The sequence below is a fragment of the Phoca vitulina genome, unplaced genomic scaffold, assembly GCF_004348235.1.
Source record: "Phoca vitulina isolate PV1807 unplaced genomic scaffold, GSC_HSeal_1.0 scaffold18, whole genome shotgun sequence".
Classification (NCBI taxonomy): domain Eukaryota; kingdom Metazoa; phylum Chordata; class Mammalia; order Carnivora; family Phocidae; genus Phoca; species Phoca vitulina.
Genome location: NW_022589721.1, coordinates 23,336,222 through 23,362,464, shown reverse-complemented (window position 1 = coordinate 23,362,464; position 26,243 = coordinate 23,336,222).

The window sequence follows — 26,243 nt, the reverse complement described above, 5'->3', positions numbered from 1 at the left end:
TTTTTTTTGAGGGAAGAATTATGTTCACATCCAAGCAATAAATTTTTATTTGTGTAAGTCGGTCATGATAATCCTATTCTCACTCTCTCAGCATTCTTGGAAGCCCTAGTATACCTTCTTTCTGGCCAAAGAGACCTAAGAAAAGGAAATTTCCCTGCAGAATTCTTGAAGAGGTTTTGATTTTCTGCTGAAAAGAGACAGACACACTGCAGTGCCCTTTCTCATTCTGGCCTTGACTGTGAATATGATAGTTGCCACCTTGTGACCATGAGGATAATGGCAAGAAAGCTATAGACATTATGGATTTCTTGAACCAACACAAGTAACCTATTAACAGTAGATACATTGTTAAATAAAGAAAACACATAGTCACTGTGGTCAGGCTTTCTGTTTCCCGCAAAAAATATACACTCAAGGTATACTCTATTCCAGGGGCATCTGGGTGGCTCAGTTGGTTAAGCGTCTGCCTTTGACTCAGGTCATGGTCCTGGGGTCCTGGGATTGAGCCCCATGTTGGGCTCCCTGCTCAGCGGGGAGTCTGCTTCTCCTTCTCCCTCTGCCCCTCTCCCCTGCTCGTGCGTGCACGAGCACTCTCTCTCTCTCTCAAATAAATAAATAAAATCTTAAAAAGAGAGAGAGAGAGAGATACTCTATTCCAGGCACTGTGTTAGGGAAGGCATGTGGTAGACATAGAGATGCACTGTACAGATCCCCCTTCAAGGACGACTTGCTGCCCAGCAGTGAGGCCTGGGATCAGCAGACAGCCTCCAGCTGCCTGCTCTTTTAGGGTCTATCTCAGCTCTGGAGAACTCCCCTCCAGAGAGCACCCCCCGCTGCCCCAACCTGAGATCTCACCCTTCCTTGGGCAGTCAACATTTCATGACTTGGTGAGGTAGGGGCATAAGGACCAAATCATTTTGGGCCACTGTGGGACCCACTGGCGGACAGTACTTATTCCAGAACTCCCCATCAGGTTGACTGAGGATTTGCTGAGCTATCATTGCATTCATGGCCTTGAATGGCAGTAGCAAAGAAAAATGATCCTAATGGGCAGAGTGTGGGGGTGTGACAAGATCGTTGGCCAAGGTTAGAATATGTATGGAGATATGGTCAGTAGCAAATGGCCTGGCAGGCTGGCCAGTGATATGGAAAGAAAGATTGGAGGACCAGGGATGGAAGTTTGGGTTAGAGGCTTATGGATGAACATTTGGGAGTAGGCACAATGTACCTCGTATCACAGGTGAACAGTCACCTGAGAGTGTCTATTATGGGAAAGGCACTAAGTAGCCAAGCAGACGAAATGACTTGCCTAGTTGATGTCAGCCAGCCTCTGTCATCACGCATCCCAGGGTTAACGTGGCAGGCACAAGAGTGATGTGGCCAAGATAGTGGAGATTACACATGGACTCTATAGTATAGACTCCCACTGACCAGATCTGATTAGCTGCTGCCATGGCATGGCACTGGTTGGTCTACCCAGCCAGCAGCACAGATGAACCATGAACACCTGATACAGCACCAAGCCTTGAGAAGACCAGTTGGCCACGTAGTTGCAGATTGACTACAGGCTTCCATTCTGTAGGGGTCAATGATCTTTTCTTACAGGAACAGAAGCAGTATTTTGGATTTGGATTTGCCTTTACTGCCTGTGGGATTTAAGCAATCACCTCTATCTAGAGGCTTGCAGCATAATCTACCAGCATGGGATTCCCATACAACAGTGCATCAGACCAGCAGACCTGCCTTACAGTAAAGGAAGCATAGAAATGTTTTACCTATGGTAGTGTTTTACCAATGTTGATTCATAAATGAATATCAGGCATTCCTGGCCTGGTCTTCCCATACCCTCTATGGAAGGTTTCTGGACAAGGATAGAGATGGTTACTCCTGTATTAATAATAGGACAGTTATTGTCCTGCTCCTGCTGTAGGAAAATTCTCTACCGTTCTATGCAATAATGCCCATCAAATTAGCGTTAGGAAACAATTGGGGTTTTAAGATTAGGACTCAGAAAGTAGATTAGATTTATTGATGTAATTTATCAGCCATAAAGAAAGCTCATACAGGAGTTCTGTGCACATTTGTTTTACTATGAATATACTAGCAATGGTGGATGATAATGAAAAAATAAGCCCAGGGATTTTGGAGACATGACTTAAAATCATATGCAGTGACTGACATTTCTTCACACCTGATGTTTTATTTTTAAAATTTATGCAAATTTTGCCTTTTGTTTCACAGTGTATCCATTTCTGTCATACTAGAAAACAGTTCATCTTCAAGTCTTGAGAAAATTAATGTTCTGGAAAGATGTGCTATATTCACCCTTTGTCTTCACTTTTCCCCACATACCAACATAACTCCTTGGTGAACCCTTGGATTCATAGAAATTGCTCAGAAACAGAATGATGATGAAAGTAAGAGGAATACAGAGGACCAATTCCTGGAGAGCACCTGTTCAAATAGAGGATAGAAGAAGAGAAGCCATGAAGGGAAACGGGAAGACAGTCTGAGGGATAGAAGAAATGGAAGAGTCCTGGAAACTGAGGAAGGACAATGTCAGTTTAGGACCCAAACCCCTTGTGAACTTGGAAAGAACAGTTTCTGTTCTATGGAAATAAGAGTGGATTAAAGAGTGAGTGGAAAGATTTGTAGGTTTGACTAAAATTATAGACTTCTTGATGATAAGGGTCAATAAGGGATGGACAGTAAAGAGATGGGGTGAGACAGAGGGAGCAACAGAGGTGGGGGGTGGCGAGAGAGAGGAGCAAAAGAAGGTACTTCTCGATGGTAAAAAAAAAATACATTTTAAGGGACAAATGAAAGAGAAAAATATTGGCAGCCCATAATAAAAAGTTTCAAAATCCATAATATAGAGTTTCAACACATAAATAAAGGAAAGAGTCTGGATTGCCCTTTTGCTTTCTTATAAAAATGGTAGGTAAATTGCTTAATGAGTGCTTTAAACAGATATTGAAGAGATGGAGATATTCCTGACATGCTGTTCACCCTGCAGAACCACACATAGATGGGGCCGGGTTGGTGCCCTTCGGTACTCTGACTTTCCAGTCCATCAAGAATTTATTACAGTCTTAACGACTAACCAATATCATCAGGTACTGATTATTATGCCAGACTCCGTTTCATCAATGAAATAAAGTAGCCAGAACTACAATGGGAACTAAAGAGTTTTTGTTTGTACATCACATTTCTTCCCTGTGGGAATTTCCCAAAGAAAGTCAAGTCAACAGCAGTAGCTTGCTTAGTGAACAAAGGGGGTAGACTCACAGCATCTTCTCAAGGCTGTTTTGGGAACCTGTATAGAAACGTGGAAAAGAACCCAGGTTTGTGGGGATAGAAAGATCAGGATTTGATTCTCCATTTCAGTGGTCATTAGAGCAATTGTCTTATTCTCTCTGGACCTCAGTATTTTATTCCATTACAAAGGGGTAATGGTTTTAAGGATAGTGGTGGGGATTAAGTGGGATTTCCTGGCACTCCAAATGGGGGAGTCCCCATCTCTGGGACATCAAAAGCCTGAAACTGGGCAATCAGAGCTCCTGCTTCTTCCTGTACTAGGCTCTTGACCCTGAGACAATTTCCATCTCTGTGCAAGCCGCATGGATCTGTTAACATCTCTTCCTTCAGAATGTCCAGTTTCAGTTCAATATATGAACTAACGACTGTTCTGGGTCACATTTGAGATCGGAGGATGTGCATAGCTACTCTGAATTTGGGTGATTTCCAAGTTTTCTCAGGAACACATTTGCATGTCATGTCTTCGGAAGGGCTACTTCTGTAAAGGACTGGTTATTACTCATAGATTGGTTTTGGTCTCTGCCAGATGCCTTACTTCACCTTTTTCCAAATTTTGAGGGACTCATAATTTATTCAACAAATTATTTTATTTATTTAATTTATTTTTTCAAAAAATTCTTTTAGGATACCTATGATGTGCCAAGCACTATGTGAAGGGGTGAGGATACATATGTTAATAAGATCTGATTTCTGGTAATGAGGTGTCAGGAATATAGACATTTCATTAAAATAAAAATGTGATCAGTATTATGCTAAGTGAAATAAGTCAATCAGAGAAAGACAAGTATCATATGGTCTCACTGATATGAGGAATTTGAGAAACAAGACCGAGGATCATAGCGGAAGGGAGGGAAAAATGAAACAAGATGAAACCAGAGAGGGAGACAAACCATAAGAGACTCAATCTCAGGAAACTGAGGGTTGCTGGAGTGGAGGGGAGTGGGAGGGATGGGGTGGCTGGGTGATGTACATTGGGGAGGGTATGTGCTATGGTGAGTGCTGTGAATTGTGTAAGACTGATGAATCACAGACCTGTACTCCTGAAACAAATTATACATTATATGTTAATTAAAAAATGTGATCAGTGTTAAAACAGAATTATAACTAACATTTTTGTGTCATTCTCTCTGATTTGCAGTATCTCCTTGAGATACTGTTGGGGAGGGGGAGCCCAATTTCTTATTATCATGTCTCTAGGAGGAGACTTCCACTCCTAGGAATTTAAATGGGACCATTTTTGACTGTGTGAGCCACCATCCTCCCAAAAGAAGCACCTGTTCTGAATGTGGAGTTTGTACACAGCTTAGGTTTCTTTTCTCTTCTTCCTCCTTGTTGGAGCAGGCCTACAATTGCCCAGTTCCTACAGGGAAAAAAGTTTAATTTGATGGAGGCTGTGGTGATGGAGTAGTTGGAAACCTTAATTCTGACAAAAGGGTAAAGCACTTTCTCTAATTCAGCTTCAACAGCAATAAATCCTTGTTTTGTATTCACTCATCTGATCCCCTTGTTGATTATTCTTTTCTGCAATTATTGCATGCATTAGTCTCTGTGTGTTAAGTTGTTTGTGTTTGTTTTTCATGTTATTCAAATATCCTACATCCTTGCTGATTTTGGGTCTACTTATTTTATTAGAACTTGAATGAAGTATGCATTCATTTCTGCCAAATGACTATGACTTCGTCTATTTCTCCTCTTAGTTCTGTTAATAGTTTATGTATGTATTTTGAAGCTATGTTATTAGGTGGATGCAAATTTGGACTTGGTACATTTTCTTATAGGTTGATTTTTTTAAAATAAAAAACTGTCCCTTTTTATCTGTTGTAATGTTTCTTGCTTTAGAATTACTATGTTGGATACTCGTATATATCCAACTTATTCTATTAATGTTCACATTGTATAAATCTTCCTACCTTCACTTTCAAACTTTTACATCCTTGTATCTAGGGTATATCTTTTAAGAAGCATATGGGTGGTTTATTTTTAATCTCTGCTGTTAACCTTTGTTCTTTTAATTTAAATGTTTAGTCTGTTTACATTTAAAGTAATTATTCATGCATTTTTATTTATATGTACTACCTCACTGTTTCTATTTTACTCACTTTTAAAATTTTTTTTGCCTTCATTTGGAGAATTATTTTTAATTCCATTTTCCTTTTATTACTTTATTAGCTATATGTTCTTTCACTATGTTTTTTGTCATTATTGAAGAGAATTCAACTCCATTTACCTTCTCCCACCTTATTAAGCTATTGTCATGTATTTGAATTCTACATATATTTTATATTCCATGAGACATTATTTTTATTTATATACTCAATATTCATTTAGGTTTACACATGTTTATCCTTTCAGTTGTTTATTACGTCCAGATTTTTCAAGCGCCCACCATTTTCCTTCTATCTGAAGACCTCCCTTTTAGCATAGGGCCAAATATGGGAAATTCATTTTTGTTTTTTTTGTTTTTTAAAATATCTTTATATTTCACCTTTATTCTTGAAGGGTATTTGTACTGGGTATAGAATTCTAGGTTATTAGTTATTTTGGTCAACACTTTGAATATGTCATTTCAATTTTTTTTTTTTTTTTTGGTTTGCATCTTTTCTTTTATGTGGTCCACCTTTACTATTTTTTTAAGTTTTTATTTAAATTCCAGTTAGTTAACATACAGTGTAATATTAGTTTCAGGTACAATATAGTGATGCAACCCTTCTGTACATCACCCAGTGCTCATCACAACAAATACACTCCTTAATCTTGGTCCACCTTTACTATTGGTGTTGATGCTCATTTGAAAGATCTCTTTCTCTCTCTCTGTCAAGCATCACCTATCTATCACTTGTCATCTCAGCTGCTTCCACAATTTGCTTTTTTCAGTTTTGGCAACTTCATAATTGTACCTTCAAATATCATTCCCCATTCTCTCTCTCTCTACTCCTGGGACATCAAGGTGTGTATGTTGGACCCTTTGGCTCTGTCTCCTGAGCCTTGTAGACTCTTTTTCATATACCACATCACCCCCTCTTTTTGTGTGTGGATAAGTAGCAACTTTAAAAAAAAAAATTATTTATTATTTTTTTACCGATCTATCTTCCAGCTCAACATTTCTCTCCTGAACGTTATCGGCTATACTATTAAACACATGTATGGAATTCTAAAATTTAAATTATCTTCTTTTTCAGTTTCAGAGTTTCCTTTTTTTAAAATAGTTTCTAATTTTCTGCTAAAATTCTACATCTTATCATCTGATTGCTTTCATTTCCAAAATAATTATTTTGAAGTCGATGTGTCATAATGTCTATATCTGGACCTCTTGTGAGTCTGTAATGTTTTTTTCTCTTACCTCTTCATATTCATTATAACTTCTTTATTGATCATAGGACATCATGTATGCATGTTACCTTCCTCCGGAGAGGATTGGGTTTGATTCTTACAGGCACTTTGGGTAAGGACATATCTCCTAAATTTGGTCTGAGATTAAATCGAACCTCTTTGCTCATTTCTAAATTGTAGCCCTTCTTGTGTCCTAATAACTGGAAGTGGAAGTGTTATGTCCTCTATTCATGTGTCAATTTGAACTGAACTCAGAGGGAAAAGAGCTATAACCACTTGTCACTCTTAAACAGCCAACACAGAAGGCATGGTCCAACAAGTGCATGGCTTGTTTTCAGGTGCAAGACTGTTCTGACTGTTGTTTCATGAGATTAGTTGTTTAGTAATATTAAGTTTCAGGGTCTAAGATGAATTTAATCAAGTACGGCTCTAGTAGAGCAAGTTTTGTCTCATGTAAACATATCGGGCTTTAAGGCACTGGGGGGTATAAGACTTACTATTCTCTTTATAGGCAAGAATACAAAGACAGCTAACTTACACATGGTACTAAGAATATGATTCTGTCCTTTAAATTTTAAATAATAGGTACTAGTAAATATTATCAGATCATTTACTCCAGATTTTGATTCTCTTTAGATCATTTTATTTCATCTCACTCTGTCTCCATCCATCCGTCCATCCATCCATTCATCCATTCATCCATGCTTCTCCCACTCAGTTTGGGGTGAGGGACAAATATGTGCCTCCCCACCCAGGGTGAGGGTGAAAGGTGATGGCCCAACACCCTATTACTCTGGGCATTTGAGCTCTCCTACTTTCACTTCAACCCTTTTATATCCTCAAGTGAAACCTCCCACACTTTGTTTTCTTTCTTTATTTATTTTTTGGTTTCCTCCTACCTTTATCTAGATTTACAGTATGCTGACAAGAGCCTTTGAAGGATATACATAATTAATGTTAAAAATACAACCTATGAGTTTAGGCTTATTGAGTAATTGTTATTTAACTTTCTCTAGCTTTCTCTTTTTTTCCCAAATATTGAGTGATAAACAAATATATTTACCTGTTATCTGAACAATAACAAATGTTACTTTTTTTTTTTTTTTAAAGATTTTATTTATTTATTTGAGACAGAGAGAATGAGAGAGAGAGAGCACATGAGAGGGGTGAGGGTCATAGGGAGAAGCAGGCTCCCTGCTCGGCAGGGAGCCCGATGCGGGACTCGATCCAGGGACTCCAGGATCATGACCTGAGCCGAAGGCAGTCGCTTAACCAACTGAGCCACCCAGGCGCCCAACAAATGTTACTTTTATAACAGAATTTTTCATCCTTTTTAAATTGGGGTTAAAATTATTACCTTCAAATATGTCCTGAAAGTCTGTTTAGTGACTTAATTAATTGCCTGAGTTACAATTAAATATTAAAATAATGCTGTCTTTAAAATAAATAAGTAATCAGTCCTCTTCCTCACCACTTCTTAGTCTTCTTACAGTGTCTTGGGCGTAAAATGCTATGGTTTCTATATAATATTACATTGAAATCAGATCTGAAATCTTTTAAAGATCCACTAAAGTAATTGCAAAATTTATCACTTTAGGCATCCTTAGGACAGAGAGAACTTGTTTATTTCAAGTAATATCCACTTGTTACAGCCTTTCTCCTTCTTCAGGTTGGATGGAAAACCATGGTAATTCACTGAAGGCCGCTACCCAGGAAATTGAAGAGGGAATTGTTAAAAAGGAGAACTATCCAAACTTTGTCCTTTCCCTTTGCAGACTAAGCAGGAAAGAAAACTCATAGGCAAAGTAATAATAGATGAACACCCTAAGAAGAATATTGTCTGGATTCAGGAGCTGTGGCTCTGGATCCATGTCTGATGACCCAAGTTTTATGGGGTTAAGGTCCAGAGAAATGGACTTCTGCCACTGAAGACTCATTAAGGCTGATGCTGTCATGGTGCTAGAAAGGAAACCTTATATTCATCTCAGATCTGCCAACTGTCCAGCTGCCATCCCCATCAGCAATGGCAAAAATTCTCTGAACTTGGACTAGCGAAAACACGGTGAGAGCCAAGCTAGTCAATGAGCCTAATCATGGGAATGCTAATAATAGCAGACCTTTATTGAGCACTTACCATGAGCCAGTACTGCTGAGAGCAGTCTGTGTGTGTTAGCCCATTTACTCCTCACAACTGTAATGAAGCTGGTGCTGTGATAATGACTGTTTTGTATGTAAGAAATGAGGCTCAGACAGGTTAAATAGCCTATGATCGCTCAGCCAGAAAATGGTAGAGGTGGGTTTTGCACTCAGGTCTGTCTAATGCTGGTTGCCAGGATCCCATCACTAGGCTTTCCCACCTCTCAAGTCCTCCAGGATGTGGCTCAGAGCCTCCCTGCCCTCTCTCCTACCAGGGTCTCCCCTCCCTAATCAACCCACGCCTCTTTTCTCTGGCCCTACAAGTTCTGGCTCCACTCCCCGAGGGCATCTTAACACTTCTAAGATTCTTCGCTTTTGCTCATTACCTGTGCTTTAAAGCTACTTTCCCTTCTTCCCTACCAAACCAACTCCGTAATCCATCAGTTCCCTGTGCAAATGTCACTTCTTGTATGGATCCTTGCTCAGTTTCCTCCTCTTAACTCCTGGCCTCCTTAAATCTGTTCCCTCAACGTCAAGTTCATGTTTTAGCACAGAGGTCAGTACACAAAGTCTGTAGGCCAAATCTGGCTCGCTGCCTGGTTTCATATAGCCCACAAGCTAAGAATAGCTTTTATATTTTTAAATATTTGGAGGGAAAACATCAAGAGAATAGTATTTTGTGACACATGAAAATTATTTGGAGTACAGATTTCAATGGATATAAATAAAGTTTTATTGGTAAGTAAGCATATTCATTTGTAGATGTGTTGTCTGTGGCTGCCCTAGCCCTGCAACAGCAGAGGTGAGTACTTGCAATAGAGACATAGGGCCCAGGGGCGCCTGGGTAGCTCGGTCGTTAGGCGTCTGCCTTCGGCTCGGGTCATGGTCCCAGGGTCCTGGGATCGAGCCCCGCATTGGGCTCCCTGCTCAGCAGGAAGCCTGCTTCTCCCTCTCCCACTCCCCCTGCTTGTGTTCCTTCTCTCGCTATGTCTCTCTCTGTCAAATAAATAAATAAAATCTTAAAAAAAAAGACATAGGGCCCAGTGTCTAAAATAGTTGCTCTCTGGCTCTTTACACAGAAACAATTTGCTAACTCCTATGGTCGAGTCCTATAAACTGGTGTTTCAAAATAATGGGCACCCACATGTTTCTGATTTTTATACCACTGTGCACAGCATGGGGCCTTGTTCCAAGTAGACAATAATTTAATGAGCCTATGAATGAAAATTGAGTGTAAAGAAAAGATTTTACACCGAGAACATGGACTCCATATCATTTCTGTCACCACTATCTCAAAGTAGGATAATTTGATCAACATTTTTCACAAAGGGATAGCACAGTAATTCATAGCTGGCAGCAGGAAACTCATTATCGTTTATAGACTGGAAGGGTCTAGAGGTGGGAGCAGTTTCAGGATTCCAGAAAGGGAAAATCATGTAGACAGCCACTTTGGGAATACCCGTAGCTGTCTATAGAGATGCATGGCCAGCTGATGGGAAACTCTCAAGGAAGAAGCCAAGAAAACAGATGCCCTGGCCTCCTCCTGCCCTTTCTTCCCATCTCTGCTCCGTCTCTCTATCAGCAGAACTCTCACAGGCTCTGGAGCCTGTCAGTGTCGGGCATGGAGGTCGGCTCCTGGAACAGTGCAGGATGCAGAAGATAGCAACCTGGAGCGGCAAGGGAAAGATCCTATATACAAACCGAGTGACAGGTCACATCTTCAGGCTTCAATTTCTTCACCTATAACATAGTCAAGTTGGATCATAAGATTTATAATGATATGAACAAACAACAACAAGAGTAATAGAAGTTATCGTTGAGACCTTATTGTGAACCCTACATTCACTTTGTCAAACTGCCTTCAGAATAAATACCATCCCCCTTATACAAACGAGAGACCGGAGGCTCAGGAAGGTATTGCAGGATATTCGTTCACACAGCCAGTCAATTGTCCCATTTGAAACTACACTTTTCCTGAAGTCCCTCTCTCATTTTTGCTTACTGGAACCCCAATCTGGGCACTGGTTGGGGCAGTAGCTGCTTGGGGTTTCTGATGTCTTTCAAGTTAAACTCAACACTAACTAGTCAGCCTTGGGTTACCTGTCTGCTCTTCTGGATTCACTAAATTCACACAGCCCTCCCTCTTCTCATACCTACTTTCATACAGATGCCGGTTTCAGGCAGAGTCTCCCCTCTGTCGCCCCAGAAAGCAGAACTGCCAAGGAAACATGGTCCCCCATCCCCTACCCTCTTTCTTGTTACTATCATAATGTAAGACTTGGACAGGAGTCCTAGTAACAGAGACCTCATCAATAAAATTAGTCTGATGGTGGACCAGTGTTTTCTTTTTTTTTTTTTTTTTTTAAAGATTTTTTTTTTATTTATTTGAGAGAGAGAGAATGAGAGACAGAGAGCATGAGAGGGAGGAGGGTCTGAGGGAGAAGCAGACTCCCTGCTGAGCAGGGAGCCCGATGCGGGACTCGATCCCGGGACTCCAGGATCATGACCTGAGCCGAAGGCAGTCGCTTAACCAACTGAGCCACCCAGGCGCCCTGGACCAGTGTTTTACAAGAAACACGTCGAAGGCTGGCTGAACATTATAGGTCTGAACCCTGGTATGTTTATTTATTTATTCTGAGCAATTTGCTCAACACTAGAACCCTTGTACATCATAGCATGGATGTGATTTCTTAATTATTCATGCCATTAATAATTGACACCATTAATAACACTGTAATACCATTAATAATTGAATACATAAAATGGAATTCTCTGGAATTAATTTATTATCATTAATTTTCTGTGCCAACTTACCAGAGCTCATTAGAATGGTGGTCAGGGTCTGTGCATCAAATTATTTAACTAGTCATCTTCAGGCTTAAAAGGCCAAGGAATTGTGGAATTCACTCCAACCACTTCCTTTCCTTACTATGAACAGTCCCTCTTTCATCTTTTATCCCTCCAGGAAAGGGGGGAAAGCTTCTTGTGAACACCTCCACAGAATTCAGCTTATGTCCCTGCTGGCTTATAAAATAGGGCTAATGAAGAGGAGGGAAGCAGGCTGCCCATGGGACTACAAAGCCTTGAAGCAAACCTGTCCTAGGGGCTACCAATCCTCCCAGGCCAGGTCCAGGGCTCAGCCCTTTCCTGCCATAGACCGCAAGGGCTGTGACTGCCCACCTTCCCTAATTAAACCTTTGGCCACCTATTTGCTCCTCCATGATCTCTCTTCCTTAAATCGACCAAAGAAAAATATTCCTGTCTTCCCCATCTCATCTTGATGCTATCCCTGAAGACAAGCCAGTTGACCCTTTTAAGAGTTTCAGAGCCTACACAGATCATGACTAATTCTTTGATTTTACAGAGCTCCTGACCTCATGTGGGACTCTGCAGTTCATTGAACCTAATGTATCTACAAAATAGTGTAATACCTACAGTGAAGGTAAGAGGGTAGCCAAGGAGAAACACTGCCCCAGATGCCCATTCTAGAAAGGACCTGATGCCCAGGTGAAGGGAGGGGTCAGCAGACAGCCTCCAGTTGTCAGCATCTTCAGGGTCTACTGAGGGAGCTGCCTGGTCTGAGGGCACAGCCTTACCAGGTAGGATGACCAACTCATTCTGTTTGCCTGGAACTTTCTCGGCAGTAAAAGTCACACAGCCCAGGATTGGTCTCTGGGCTGAAATCTGACTCCATGGGCATGTCTTTAAAAGCAGGCACATTCACCCTAAGCATCTGACAAGGCCAGTCCTTTGTGAAGTTTTGGGTGCATTGTCTGAAACAATGGACTGCCGTGATTGTGCTCTTCCTCCCCTCCCCCACACCAGCGGAGCTGAGTACAGCTGCCCACAAAGCCCACTGGGATCTTCTGACAAGAAAATTAATGTGATATATTCCTCCCGTGAACTCCCATAACACTCCATAACTTTGTAATGGTGCTCTCCACATTTCATTTTTTATTATAGCTATTGCTGAGCTTGTCTTCCTCTCTCCCATTCTATGAGCCATGCCGGTGACTGCCATGTTTGTGGATGAAGAAATGAGGGAATGGATGGCACATTGCAACCTACACTTCCGTCTCTTGGATGCCCATTGATGCTTAAGAAACCCCAACAGTGAGGGGCTAAGTGTATGTGAAAACCTGTGACACCAAAAACCTACATTCTTCTCCCGCTTCCACCTGAAACCCTAAGACCTATTTTGCTTAACTCCGAGGTTGGTTTGTGCAGGAATAAATCTGTTAAATAAGAGATGTAAAATCACTTTAGCAATTATTTATGTTTGAGGTTAAACCTAGAAATATGTCTGTGTCTCTGTTTAAACATAGCCTAATCCAGTCCTTGAAACAGGGCAAATGTATCAAAATTGCTCTTCTAAGTTGTACTGAGGTTTTCTGATAAAAAGAAATAAACTACCATTATCTAGTAGCAGGTACTTAGTGGATTGAATGGTTCGGTTAGCTTTTTAGGATCTTCGAAAATCTTATCTGTGCATACTGGAGCCTTTTTACCTTGTGTCCCTGGAGGTATATATAAATAGATACAATCATGTGCTCTGGAATGCCAATTGTAGCTGTTTTTCCATCTCTCTGACCTTGTGGAACCCTTCTCCTGGATTTAGCCATCTTGATTAACCAGAGGGGAAACTTCATAGTATCACCCGGATGCTTTGATGAAGGATACTGAACCCCATGATAGAAATCTTCTCCCTGATGAAACTTATCAACTATTAATTAGTTCACTCAACTGACCAGGGATCCATCTGCATCAGATGATATTAAATGCTAGGGAAAGGAAACATCTGGGACTCAGAGACCATTGCATTTGAAACTCTTTGCCTTCCTGCTGCTAAGGTTTGAGTTTGGGGGTACTGCTCTAAATTAACTTTAAAACAGCTCCAGCTGAAAATGTTAGGTCTTATATTAGCAGGTATCATCACCTGGGCATACTAAACACTGATTACTAAACATTGATTCATTCATCTGTTTGTTCATCTCCCTCTACGTGGTTAGGGATTTTTGTGAAGAGTGCCTAGCACAGCAAATTCTTATTTGTTGAAGTAATGAATGATAAATTTCTGAATTTTCAAACTCGTGAAAATCTCAAGTGGAGAGATCCTCAAAGCCATCTAGTCTAACTTAGGTTCTGCACATCTCTGAACAGTCATCACCTTGAACACGGTCCATTCCAGGAAAAGGGGCTCTTTACCTTCTATGAGAGGCAACTCTACCAACTGGCTTTAATTGTGGCATAGAATAAGTTCGCTCACAGGAAACTGTTTCCATAAAGCCACACCTATTTTTGTACTTGTTACAATGGGATGAATCTACAGCTACTCCAAGGTTAGTAATTCATACTTTTCATAAAGTCAAATGCATTTTTTACATTTATTGAATTCTTCCTATGCTCTTGATGCTTTGCTTTATAATAATTCTCATAATAGTGCAATGAGGTAATCTTTAGTGTACCCATTATCCAGATGGGCCAAATGAGCTTCAGAGAAGGTCCTACTAAGGCATTTGGCTAAAATGTGGCAGAGAATTCTCCATCTTCCCAGCATTATTATGCTCATTGCTCAAATAATGAATACTTGCAGAACACTTAGCTCACAAAATACCTGAACAAATCTATCTCCCACCCTAAATTTATTAGCAACTAATGAGGAAGGAAGGCATTATCACCCTGGAGCTAGAACTTGAGAGACACGTTCAGAACAGTAAACAGTGAAGTTAAGACAAGTTAATTTCATATTTTACATTGTAATATCATACCACTACAAAAAAACCTTGTCTGATCCTTACAGTGTATCAACCTCTTCCAAAAATTTGACATTTGTTTCAATCATCAAATTTATAAACACTTCCATATTCCTATCAGAAGCCACAGTTGGCGCTGAAGGGGTAAAGAGGAACAAGGCATAGACCTGCATGCCATGAGTTCACAGGCTTGTTGGAGGGAAAGGGACATTCACAGGAAGGCTCAGGAGCATCATGGAAGGCAGTCAGAGTTTGGTGTCATGGTTGCTTTGGGAAACCAGGGCAGGGCATATGTTTCATCCTGCTAGGCTTTTCAGTTGGTTATGAATACATCTTTCTTCCCTACTGGGTCATTAGTGTCTTGAGGGCAAGATGATAATGGGGACACTCTGACATCCTCTTAGCTTATGGCGTAGAACTTGGTCCGACGTTGGCGTCAGTGATGATGGTACTATTGTATGACACACGCTGCTGTTTACTCGATGACATAACCACTTATCTGCTCAAAGACTTCAATAACCCTACATGTAGTAGGTCGGGGCTGCTTTGAAAGTAGGCACACCTAAGAGGATTGCTTGAAGTAGCTAAGTGGCTCAGCAGAAAGATGGCCACCAGATCAAGGGCTGAGACTTGGAGGGGAAAGATGGTCTGAGGTCCAGGGCCAGGTTATTGATGCTGCAGGGGGATCTTATGTTGGACTCAAGAGCTCCTGAAGGACAAGTCATCCATACTGTGCCACCCCAGAGGGTACAACGACCAGATTCTATCTAAGCCTGCCTCAACTCTTGGGAGCCTGAGAAAGACTAGTGAGGGAGAAAAGAGGGAAAGAAAAGGAGAGAAAAGAAGGTAACCAGCTATCTCTTCCTCACTGCAGGCTCCCACGCATGAAGCAGAACCTGAGCGGGCATAGAAGGGAAATCTTCAGTTGCATTAGTGGTTGGTGGTATATACTAGACTGGATACTTTAGTTATTGAAACGAGACTGTTTTCGTGCCTGAAGGTGACCAGAGAACATATCTCAAAATCTGAGATGACCTGGAGAAGTTAAAAGCCGGCCTCTCGAAGACCACTGCACAGGTTTAAAGGGACAGCTAAAAGAAAGAAGAAAGCTGCTGTCTGTTTATACACTCTGGAGTCTATCTTGATCGACAAAACTCATTGACACACAATTGATATAAGACAGGTTACACAAATGTGAACCTTGCTTTATTATTTAAGGATAGAACATGAGCACTTCCTCCTACTCAAAAAGAAATTTCATGACTATTTCATGGTTGTATAATGATCCATCCAGTGAATGTGCTTCCCCAGTGCTTGGGTGTTAGGGTTGTTTCAAGTAATTTACGCTCAGAGTTATTGCGCACATAGCTACCTGTTGTCTTAAGTGCATATTATTGCTCACTTGGGGGAATGAACCTGAAATTTCAAGAACCTTGGGCTTCTTTCAAACAATGGGCTGATTGTCCCACTTGAATTAACTTCTTTAGAAAGATTTTAGACAGGAAATGGGAAGAGACTCTGGCCTGCTCAGAGCCGGGCTCTCAGCTGTCCAAATCAGCTCTGCTCCGAGCTCCCGTAGAAGATATCAGAGATGCTGCAGATTGAACAATGAAAGTAGCCCCTGAATTAGTTTGATCCCAGAACAGATGGCACACATGATCTAAGAAAATCCCTTTCCCTGAAAAGTTCTTGAACATAACCTGGATCATTGAGCCTCAGGACCCACATTATCTCATTAGGGCCATAAAAGAACCTTGACTGGTGACCAAGATAAACTCATTATCCCTGTTTAGCAGATGAGGAAACTGAGGCTCAGAACTTTTTCAAACTCAATCTACTGTTGGATATCAGTGCCTGAAGACCAGAATTTAGGCCTTTTCTCTCATATATATATATATGAGAGAAATATGTATATATGTATATATACATATTATATGTATATATATGTATAAAGAGAGAGAAATATATATATATGTATTCATAATTCAGGTATAGACACATATATTTGACACTATTTACAGTAATATGGTGTTCATGTGTATAGATATAAAATCTTGACACTGTTTGCAATAATCTGAGATTGGAAAGGTTTGCTTGGATAATGAAGGCCCTGGATCTGTTATGGTCTGATTTTCACTGGTGCAGTACGTGTTCTACAACTCTTCAGATTCTTGAATTTCAAGCCAGAGCTGTGCATTTAGCAATTAGGAAAACTCAGTGAAGTATGGCCTTGCAGAGGAAGAGAGCTCTATTCAAAGTGCTTTTTAGAATATACAGCATTTCCTTCCCCTGATGAAATAGTGATCTAAGCGTTCCATTATTCAAACATGGGGCGAATAATAATAAGGCACTGGCTGGGACTATTAAAATGGGAAAAGTACTTAGAGAGATTTATACGTTTTTTTGTATTGAAACTTGTTCAACCTCTTCTCTTAGTGAAAACATACCCAAGACTTGATTTGACTCCTTTGCTACATGCTATTTTATTCTCTGTGCAGGTCAGAGTTTGTGGAGAAATCCTAGCCGTCTGCCATGTCAGAGGCAGTGGGTTATAGAACCATCAAAAGTAAAGACAGGGAATAGTTGCAGAGCTATTGCTTATGTTCTGCGAGGATGAATGCTGGATTCCACCCTTTAATACGTTCCTCATGTAGTGTAGCTGAGTCTGATTTCAGTGGTGGGTGTAACCGAGACCTTTGCCCTCAAATTCATTGCAAGGGGCTGTAGACAACAAAGGCCACTCGAGGACTGACAAGGAGTCCTCTTGGAATGAATGTAATCCAAAACCCATCACAGAGTTTTATTAGATCCAGGGAGGGCGACAGAACTATTGGTCACGACTCCAAAGAAGCTAGAGAAATCCCACATGCTTTGGGGACTGCTGCAAAGCTGTTGCCAGTGCAAATTTTTTTCCCCCTCTTTGACTGAGGGCAGAAGAAAGTACTAGTGTTAGCATGGGCAGAGATGGTGAAGAAGCCTATCTGGACAGTGTAGCACTTAAGCTGGAATGTAAAGAAGGGTCAGGAATTAATTCGGTAAACTGGGGGTGGGGAGAAAGTTCGTTCTAAGTGGAAGTAGCCCACATGTGAAAACCTCAAAAATGGGACAACCTGTGGCACATTTATGAAGATGACAAAAGCCCAGCATTGGTGAAATCCAGAGATAAAGTCCTGAGGTGGAGGTGAGGAGAGACTGAAGTGATGGGTTGGGAATTTGGTCTTTCCAAAGGGCAACAAAAAGTATGAGTGCTTTTTAAATACTGGAGTGACCAGATCAGATTTGAATTTTAAAAGGAACATTTCCATTTCCCTGTGAAGAATGAATTTGAAGGGCATGAGGATGGATTTGAAAAGACTAGTAAGGATACAACTGTTAAGAGCCATGAATGCTGGTGCCTTTAAAATGGAGAGGGCACAACACAAGAGGATAGAGAGAAGTGGATGGATTTCAGAAATATTTAAGGAGTATGATCAATCAGTTTTGGGTGATTGGTTCCATGTGGGATGATGAAGAAAAAAACTGATTCAAGATTGAGTTGCAAGTTTCTGGTTTTAACAGCTCGTTGGATGGTGGGGAAATGACCAGTTATTCATATGGAAGACTAAAGGGAAGGAGCAAATTCAGAATAAGATGGTCATAATAACTGTGCCACAGCATTTACTGAACATTTACTATGGACTATTGACCATTCTAAGTGTTTTATACACATCTACCCACTTAATATTCTAACAACTGTGAAGTATGTACAGTTATGAATAGTTAAATAATTCAGCCAATGGTCCTATTGCTGGTACCTGGCAGGACTGGTATTTCAACACAGATGGTCTGATCCCTCAAGTCTTGAGTTGACTTACTACCCTACTTGAGGGTCCATTGTAGAAAGGCTGAATAGAAAGTGAAATGTATAGTTCTGGACCTCAGAAGCGAAGTCTGAGCAATACATATAAATGAGGGAGTCACTGTGTTAGGCATGATAGGCTATAGAATCTCAATGGTTTAATTCAATAAATGTTTATTTCTTGCTCACACAAAGCCCCACGTGGATGTTCCAGGCTGGTAGCTCTCATAGGCAGCTCTCCTCCAAACACTGACTCAGAGATCTAGGCTTCTTGTCCAACTCAGGGCTCCACCTCTTCCTGGAGCCTTCTTGGAGTCCTGGTCTGGCATCCTTCCTATACACTCAACTAGCTGATGAACAGAGAGAAAGAGAATGGAGGGTTTCTCAGGATGATGTTAGGGGCCAGGACTAGAAGTGGTGTGCGTCATTTCCACCCAAATGATAGTGGCCAGAACAATTCATATAATCCCAACTGGCCCCTTGCATTTAGCTGTGTGCTCAGAGGGAAAATGAAGACATTTTCACAAACATATAGATGGTGACTGAAACCATGGGAGTGAAGAGGCTCACCTGGTGAGTGACTAAAGAATTAGAACGATGACCTGTGTCATATACTTGACAAGCTTTCTATGATAATGATGATTAATAATAGCCCAAACTTTTAGAGTGCTGTCTTCCAGGCACATTTACATATATTAATTCATGCATTCCTTACAAAAGCCCTTTGTGTAATGCTATTATATAGTTTTATGTATATAAAGAAACAAAGCTACAGAGATAGTAAATAACTCTTCCAAGGTCACAGAGCTCATAAGTAACAGAACAGGAATTTGAATGCAGGCAATCTTGTTCCAGAGTCTATAAGTTTAACCTGTGTCATATGCTACATAATTACTAACTTCAAATACTTGAAATATGTCACATTAATATGTAAGTATCTTTGCTATGGGTTCCCAAGAGATAGGACTATAACTAACAAATGGAATTTAAATGATGGTAAATTTCAGCCCAGAAGAAGCCAGCTCTTCCTAACAAAGCTGTCTGAAAGGAAGCAAAGTGTATCCCTAGATAGTGAGATCAGTGCAGGCACTCAAGCATAAGAAGAACAAACCCTTGGCAAGGATATCACAGAGAGGATTCAAGCATCAATGAGTGCTTGCGAGAGATAACATTTATATTCTCCTGCAACCTATGAGAATTAGGAGAATTTTTAAGTATATATTTGCCAATTTCTCCTTGTGAACATATAACCCACACACCACTGGAAGTTGTGAATTAAACTTAGTTTCAATGCCTGTATGTTCTTTGGGCTGATGCCTGAAAGGAAAAGAAACGAAGGAAAAAAAAACACACAAAAGAGGAATTAGCCCCTGCTCTTGAAGTTCTTACAATTGACATAGAGACAAAACATGCACTTGTGTATCATTCTTGAGAATTACCAGAGAGCATCCTATTTAGAATCTGCCCTGGAAGGGACTGAAAGTGATTTATAGATGGCAGGGGAGCTCTAGGTTGGCTCAAGTTTGTTGTGTCTCTGCTCCAAAGTCCTCTGTTTTCCACTATCAAGGGATTTCTACAGCTTTAGCATGCATCCAGATCACCTGGAGAGCTTATTAAACCAACCTCAGCTTTCTGATTCGGTAGGTTTGGGCGGGGACCCACAAATTTTCATTTCTAACAAGTTCCCAGGTGATGCTGATGCTGGTCAAGGTGATCACACTTCAGGAATCACTGCTCTAACATAAGATTTATTGACCAATACCATAATCCTGTGTATGTGTCTAGTTCTCCTTCAGACTGTGAACTCCTGGAAAAAGGACTGTCTTGTTTGTCTTTGTATTCCCAGGGTCCAACCCACTGTTTGTCCCTTAGTGAATTTGTGTTGAGTAAATAATTTGAAAGAAATGTGTGGTTTTCTAGAAGTACAAAGGGGAAAAGAAACTATGGGAATCAGTTGGGGGAGGAATCCTATGGTCTCTCCTCCCACAGATTTGGAAACATGATTCAGGCAAGGAGGTGTCTGAGCTGAAAAGCAACCTACTCTATACACAAACACTCCATTTCATAATTATGCACATAAGACTCCAGTCCCCAAATGAGTGTCAGAATCTTTTCTTCTCACCTCTCTTCCCCATCATCTTCCTTCCTTTTCTGACTGTCACAGCCCCTTCATGGAAGGAAAATAGCCTTTCTTGTACACTGAATATAATTTCTCTCCTCCTGAAGTCCATTGGCTTTGGCTGAACTTTGCTATCCTCACTGAAGAGGGAACCCTTTCCCACTGTTCTCCGAGAAGGCAGCCCCTTTGAAGTCACAGCTGGCTTGACTGAACTCATTTCCTCCATCCACAATGTGTGTCTGATGCAATGTTGGCTGATGCTCCTTCTTGCCGGCTCCCGCTATTGAACCAGACCCAAGTGCAATGTTTAATGTGAGTGTTTGGCTTGGCTTAAATTTGGCCAAATCATCTGTACTTTGTTTCATTTGAAAACCCCCTCTCTCTCCCTCTCTCTCCTTCCCTCCCTCCCCCCACCCCCCTCTCTCCCTCCCCCTCTCTTAGTCCCTCCCTCCCTCTCTCTCGCAACTAGTTCATTCCAGATGTTTTTGATTTGTCCTTCTGTGGTCTACTCCACCCAGTTCCTAAATCAGTAAATTATTTTCATGCTTCTGCCAAAACTTAAGGAAAGAAAGTACTCAATTAGAGAGAGAAACTGATTATAGGTTTCCTAGAGCTTACACTTAGTGATGGCTGCTCTCCTCAGGAAACACCTTTGAAAGGTAGGAGAAAATGTCTTATGGTAGAGCATACAGTTGACCCTTGAACAACATGGGTTTGGACTGCGTGTGTCCACTTATGTATGGACTTTTTTTTGATAAATACAGTACTATAAGTGTTTTATGATTTTCTTAACATTCTTTTCTCTAGCTTACTCTACTGTAAAAATACAGTGAATAAAATATATACAAAATATCTGTTAATCAACTGTTTATGTTATCAGCAAGGCTTCCAGTCAACAGTAGGCGATTAGTGGTTAAGTTTTCGGGGGGGTTAAAAGTTACATGTGAATTTTGACTGCAAGGGGGTGGGCGCGGTCAGCGGCCCTAACCCCCCACTGTTTGGGGGTCAACTGTACTTGAATTTGTCTTTCAACCTCTTAGCATTTGGAATAAGAGAGTAGACATAATGTTGATGTACTAATATCACAAGTACCCAAACTCTCCCCCTCCTTCAGGGCCAATATAATTGCTATTATTGTTTGAAGTCTCTGTTACTCAAGTCCAAATAGATTCCCGTTCTGTGAACTCCCATGTGAGAGATAAAATATAACATAAAATATTTATGGACATTCCCCTCTCCCATCACCTCTGACCCCTCTCAGCGTGTTGATTATGGCGATGAACGTCAGGCTAGACTGGGTGCAAGAAGGGAGAAATGTTTGCTTTATTATTGCGAAGAATAAAGACCTTCTCAGAGGAAACCGTCCATCTGACAGGCTAGCAAGAGAATTTAGAGAGTGAAGTCAGTAAACTCCCTGAGTTAGGGAAGAGAGTTCTGGATGTTTTTGAGTGTAGAGGTGAGAGATTGAGGGCAGCTGATTATATGAGATTAGAAGAGAAATGGAGAAGGAGATTTTAAGAAATTTTGCATTGTGTTAGGAACGGAACTTCTCTTTGGTGCCTTCTAAAGTGACTTCAGTTAATGCTTACAGTCCTAAGACTTTTTTTGTGTGGTTGATGTGGGTTTTCTTTTGGATTTGGCATTGAGACTTACCATTCAGGTTATGCCGATAAAACTTTGTGCTACTTATTTTGTTATTTCCTGCTGCCATTTGTCTGCCTGATTACCTGAGGCCATTACAGAGCAGAAGGAAAATGGCCTTTGGAGCCACACAGATGCTCCTGTTTGCTGGGAGGAGGGAGGTTCTTCTAGTTACTAACATAGTAATGTATTTAATTAGGTTAGTGATTTAAATTCTCTGAACTATCTCTGAAAAGTCAGTGTATTAATATCCAACTTGCATGATAAGACTTAAACAAAATCATATGAAGTGCTTAGCACAAGGCCATATTTGTAACCAGTATGTGGAATGACCAGGACTCATGGAATGCAATCACAGCAATCACAGCACAGCTTCATTTTTATCTTCTACTCTTAATTATTTAGATATTAGGGGCAGTTACCCTGGCCCTTGAAAATTTTAGCACATTGCATAATTTTCTAGACATTCTTGGAAATAAAGATAACCATTTTGTATATCAAAATCAGATGAGTCAGAAATATCCAATGAATAGTGGACATGGTAATCTACAAAATAATACTTTAGTCTTTGGTTAAAGGTAAGACCTCTCTCCCAATCCACTCACTACGTTGGGGCAGCCCAAGTAGGCCAGTCTGTGTTTTGGAGAATGAGGTATGATTAACCCTTCCTTCCTGCCTTCTCTTCCATCTGTGCACCTATTAAGCTTAAGTTGACAACCTGTCCTCTGTTGAGTGCAGGGGGAGAAATGGAAGTAGAGGGAGAAAATTCTTAGTTGGTCAGTTGTAAGTTTGGCTTACAAGATGGGTTCTAGCTGATGGGTTCAGCTAACCTTTCATGGGCATCTCCGTGGATTCTTTAATGGCTCTCCTACCGAACTCTCTAAGTGGGACTCCATAGACAAGGACAGTGCCTTTACTTCTGACTGGTGTGGTCTTTATCCATACTCAATGCATATTTCTGGCAGTCTACTCCGCATATATTCTATGGATCACCTTGCCTTCTGGCAGAAGACTTCTTTGATAGGATTCCTATTTAAATGGCTGACCTTTCCAATGAGATTTCATATTAGAAGACTGCTAATCCACACAGAGGGGAGTGCGATGACTTCCCAAGGCCCCACCCGCCACCTGCCTTATAACTGTGGGCCATTCCATCCAGCCTCTCACCTTTATTCTTCAGGCATGTGTCACTCTCCAAGTCCCCACATCCCCCCAGATCCTGAAAACACAGAGCCAAATAGTCCTGCCAAAGCCCTTCTCTAAATTTAAAGTAAAATGGCAAGAAGAGAAAGGAGGGGTGGGGTCTTAGCATAGCTTTTCCAAATAAATAATTTTCACAAAAATATTCTTCCTAATTTCTATTCTTTTGACCTCTTTTCTTTGTGGGTTTCAGATCCATATGACTCAGAATTACTTTGAAATGTCTGCATGTGGTATAGTATCCCACCTTGAAATTTCTTATCTATTTTATCTCGCCACCTCAGTTGAAACTTCTAAGTTTACATCCTGGTACATACTCAGGTGTCACCATTTTTCTGTTTGACTGCCACCAGATGACACGTAAGTTTTGTGAAAACTCTAGTGATAATAATGTTTTCTGTAAAGTCCATGATACACTTACATGGCAATACTCACAGAGTAGATCTACAAGAAAGTTTTAACAAAATTGAATTCCTCAGGTTTATCCTAATTAACATACACATAGAGATTTGGTACAGTTGAGTGTTCTATAAATATTTGCTGAATTAAAGCAATGAGTTATCATGAGCTGTTTGCTACTAATTGGCTGTTATCTCAGGTGAAACATCACCTCAAAAGATTGTTTCTTGTTTCTCGAAGGGAGATTTTGTTGATATCACCTGTGAGCCCTTTTAGCTTTCAAAGCCCCACAATTTTGTAATTCCACAAGTGGATTTTTCTTGTTAAAATAGTTTTACATGTGTACCTTCTCTGATCAAGTAGATGGCAGGAGAATGTGGGTAGGGACTGTATGACCTATGTGTGTGTTGATGTTAGAGTTAACAAAATTGATTTTATGCTCCAACTTCCATAAAGAACCCAAGTGTTCTGGGTAAGAGAGGATCAAGGGCAATGCCAAGGATGCCACTGTTGGGTAAGTCTTTCTAATTGTTGGAGTTTTTGGTGAATAGGAATCTATTGAAGGACACAGTGTTCCTATAGTATGGTTTAAGGGAATCTACTCTTTGGTGTCTCTTCCAGAGATTAGAGCCTTTGTGAAATTTGTGCCAATATATAGGTACAATACAGGTAGGATCTACAGGGTTTGGTAATTGACAAGTCCATTCAGAAATGCCATCCACGAAAGCTCAGATGAGGGGGAGTGATCACTCTGTTGGGCTCGGGGAAGCTTTCACAGGAGAGACAAACTTAGCCGAGTCTTGAGAAATGATAAAGCCTTCGCAAAGCAAAAGGAGGAAGAAATATTACCTTAGGTAGAAGACGAAGGAAGCATTAAGTCATCTCCTCTCTTCTATGGGATCTGCAAAACTAAGAAAAAGATGAGGAATCAGAGACCCAGATATCAGCTTAGCAGTGTATGTAACAGTCAAAATGCATTTACCTTAGGATGCAGCAATTCTCCTCTGAGACACACACCCTGGAGAAACTCCCACATATGTGTACATGGAAGCATATCACAGAATATTAATAATAGCATGCCTCTAATAGTGAAGTATGGACAACCACCTGAATATCCATCACCATGTATATGCAGTATATTAATCCATGGGGATACTATAATCAGTTGAGATGAATGTACTAGCAATACGTCTATTAATGTGAGTAAACCCTGATGACATAATATTGAGTAACATGTGACTCAAGTAAAAAACTATTTATATGAATATGTTAATATGCTCTTCATATATAAATATAAACAAGCAAAACAAAATTTGATATTGCAAAGGAATGCATAAGTATAAATATGAAAACATTCAGGGGAATGATAAACACAAAGTTCAGTGGTGGTTCTCTCTGTGATAGGAAGTGTGTGGGGGGAGAGGAACGGAGACAAGAAAGGCTATACAAAGAAATGCAATGGTATGGATAGTGGTTGAGCTCTTAAGCCAAGTTGTTGGGAGAATTTCTTCTTTGTAGTGTTCTCTAGCATTACCTGAACTTCTTGGATCTCTGAAATATAGGTCTCATAAATATCCAAGCACATAATCTTTTAAAATATTACTGGCAATCTACACTGAGCTCTATGGCTTAACCCCAATCCCGGGATGGGCTCCCAGTCTTCCACCTGAATGGACTTTGACCACAGGCACAGAGCAGCAGGGACAGAGAAAACAGATTGAGCTACTTGTTCCCCTGCACAGACATATGAGTGAGAGGTAGAGAGGAGGTCACAAACTTTTCCTCAATATTTCTAAGAGGGGGAAAATTCCCATTATATGGCTGTCCCATTTTCCTAACCAGAATCTTCCATTTCTACTTGTCATTTAATTAAAGAAATTTTGTTAATATCAGAATGCACGTAAGTTATCCATAGCTACTCTACTTTGATAAACTGACTTTGGTTAATCTAAGTGGACTCTACAGAGTTCCCTGATTCTTAACCTGGAGAGAGAAAGGCAGCAAATACATGTCACGTGACCACCACGGGCAGCCTTTTGCCACGTCAGGAACTTAGGAGGTTCTACTCTGCCTCCCTGAAGAAGCATCCCCAATTGCAAGCAGACTGTGTGACAACCAAATCTGATGAGACTGCCCCAGGCCTGGCTGGGTAACTGGTGCACCAAAGCTACTTGTGAAGGACTCCTGGGGAGTCAAGATGTTAAATTCTTTAAGCTTTGCTTCCATAGAAGACTTCCAAGACACAGCATATTTCCCCCAGATTCTGATCCACAGAGATCGCTTTGGAAGGCTCTGAGGATGGCTGCTGAGGGGAGCCTGGTGGGGGAAAGAAGTGTTTGGAGCTGGAAGCTGGTTTCCAGACCGTGACTCTGTTAGGTTCCAGTGTCCAGAGCACCAAGCCAGTCAGCATTTAGGGAGAAGCTGTTGGTTGGAACTAGAGGCAAACGGCCTTAGGTGCCAGGGTATACCTTGAACAGGTATCCAAGGAGCTGTGAGGAGGGTAGAAGTC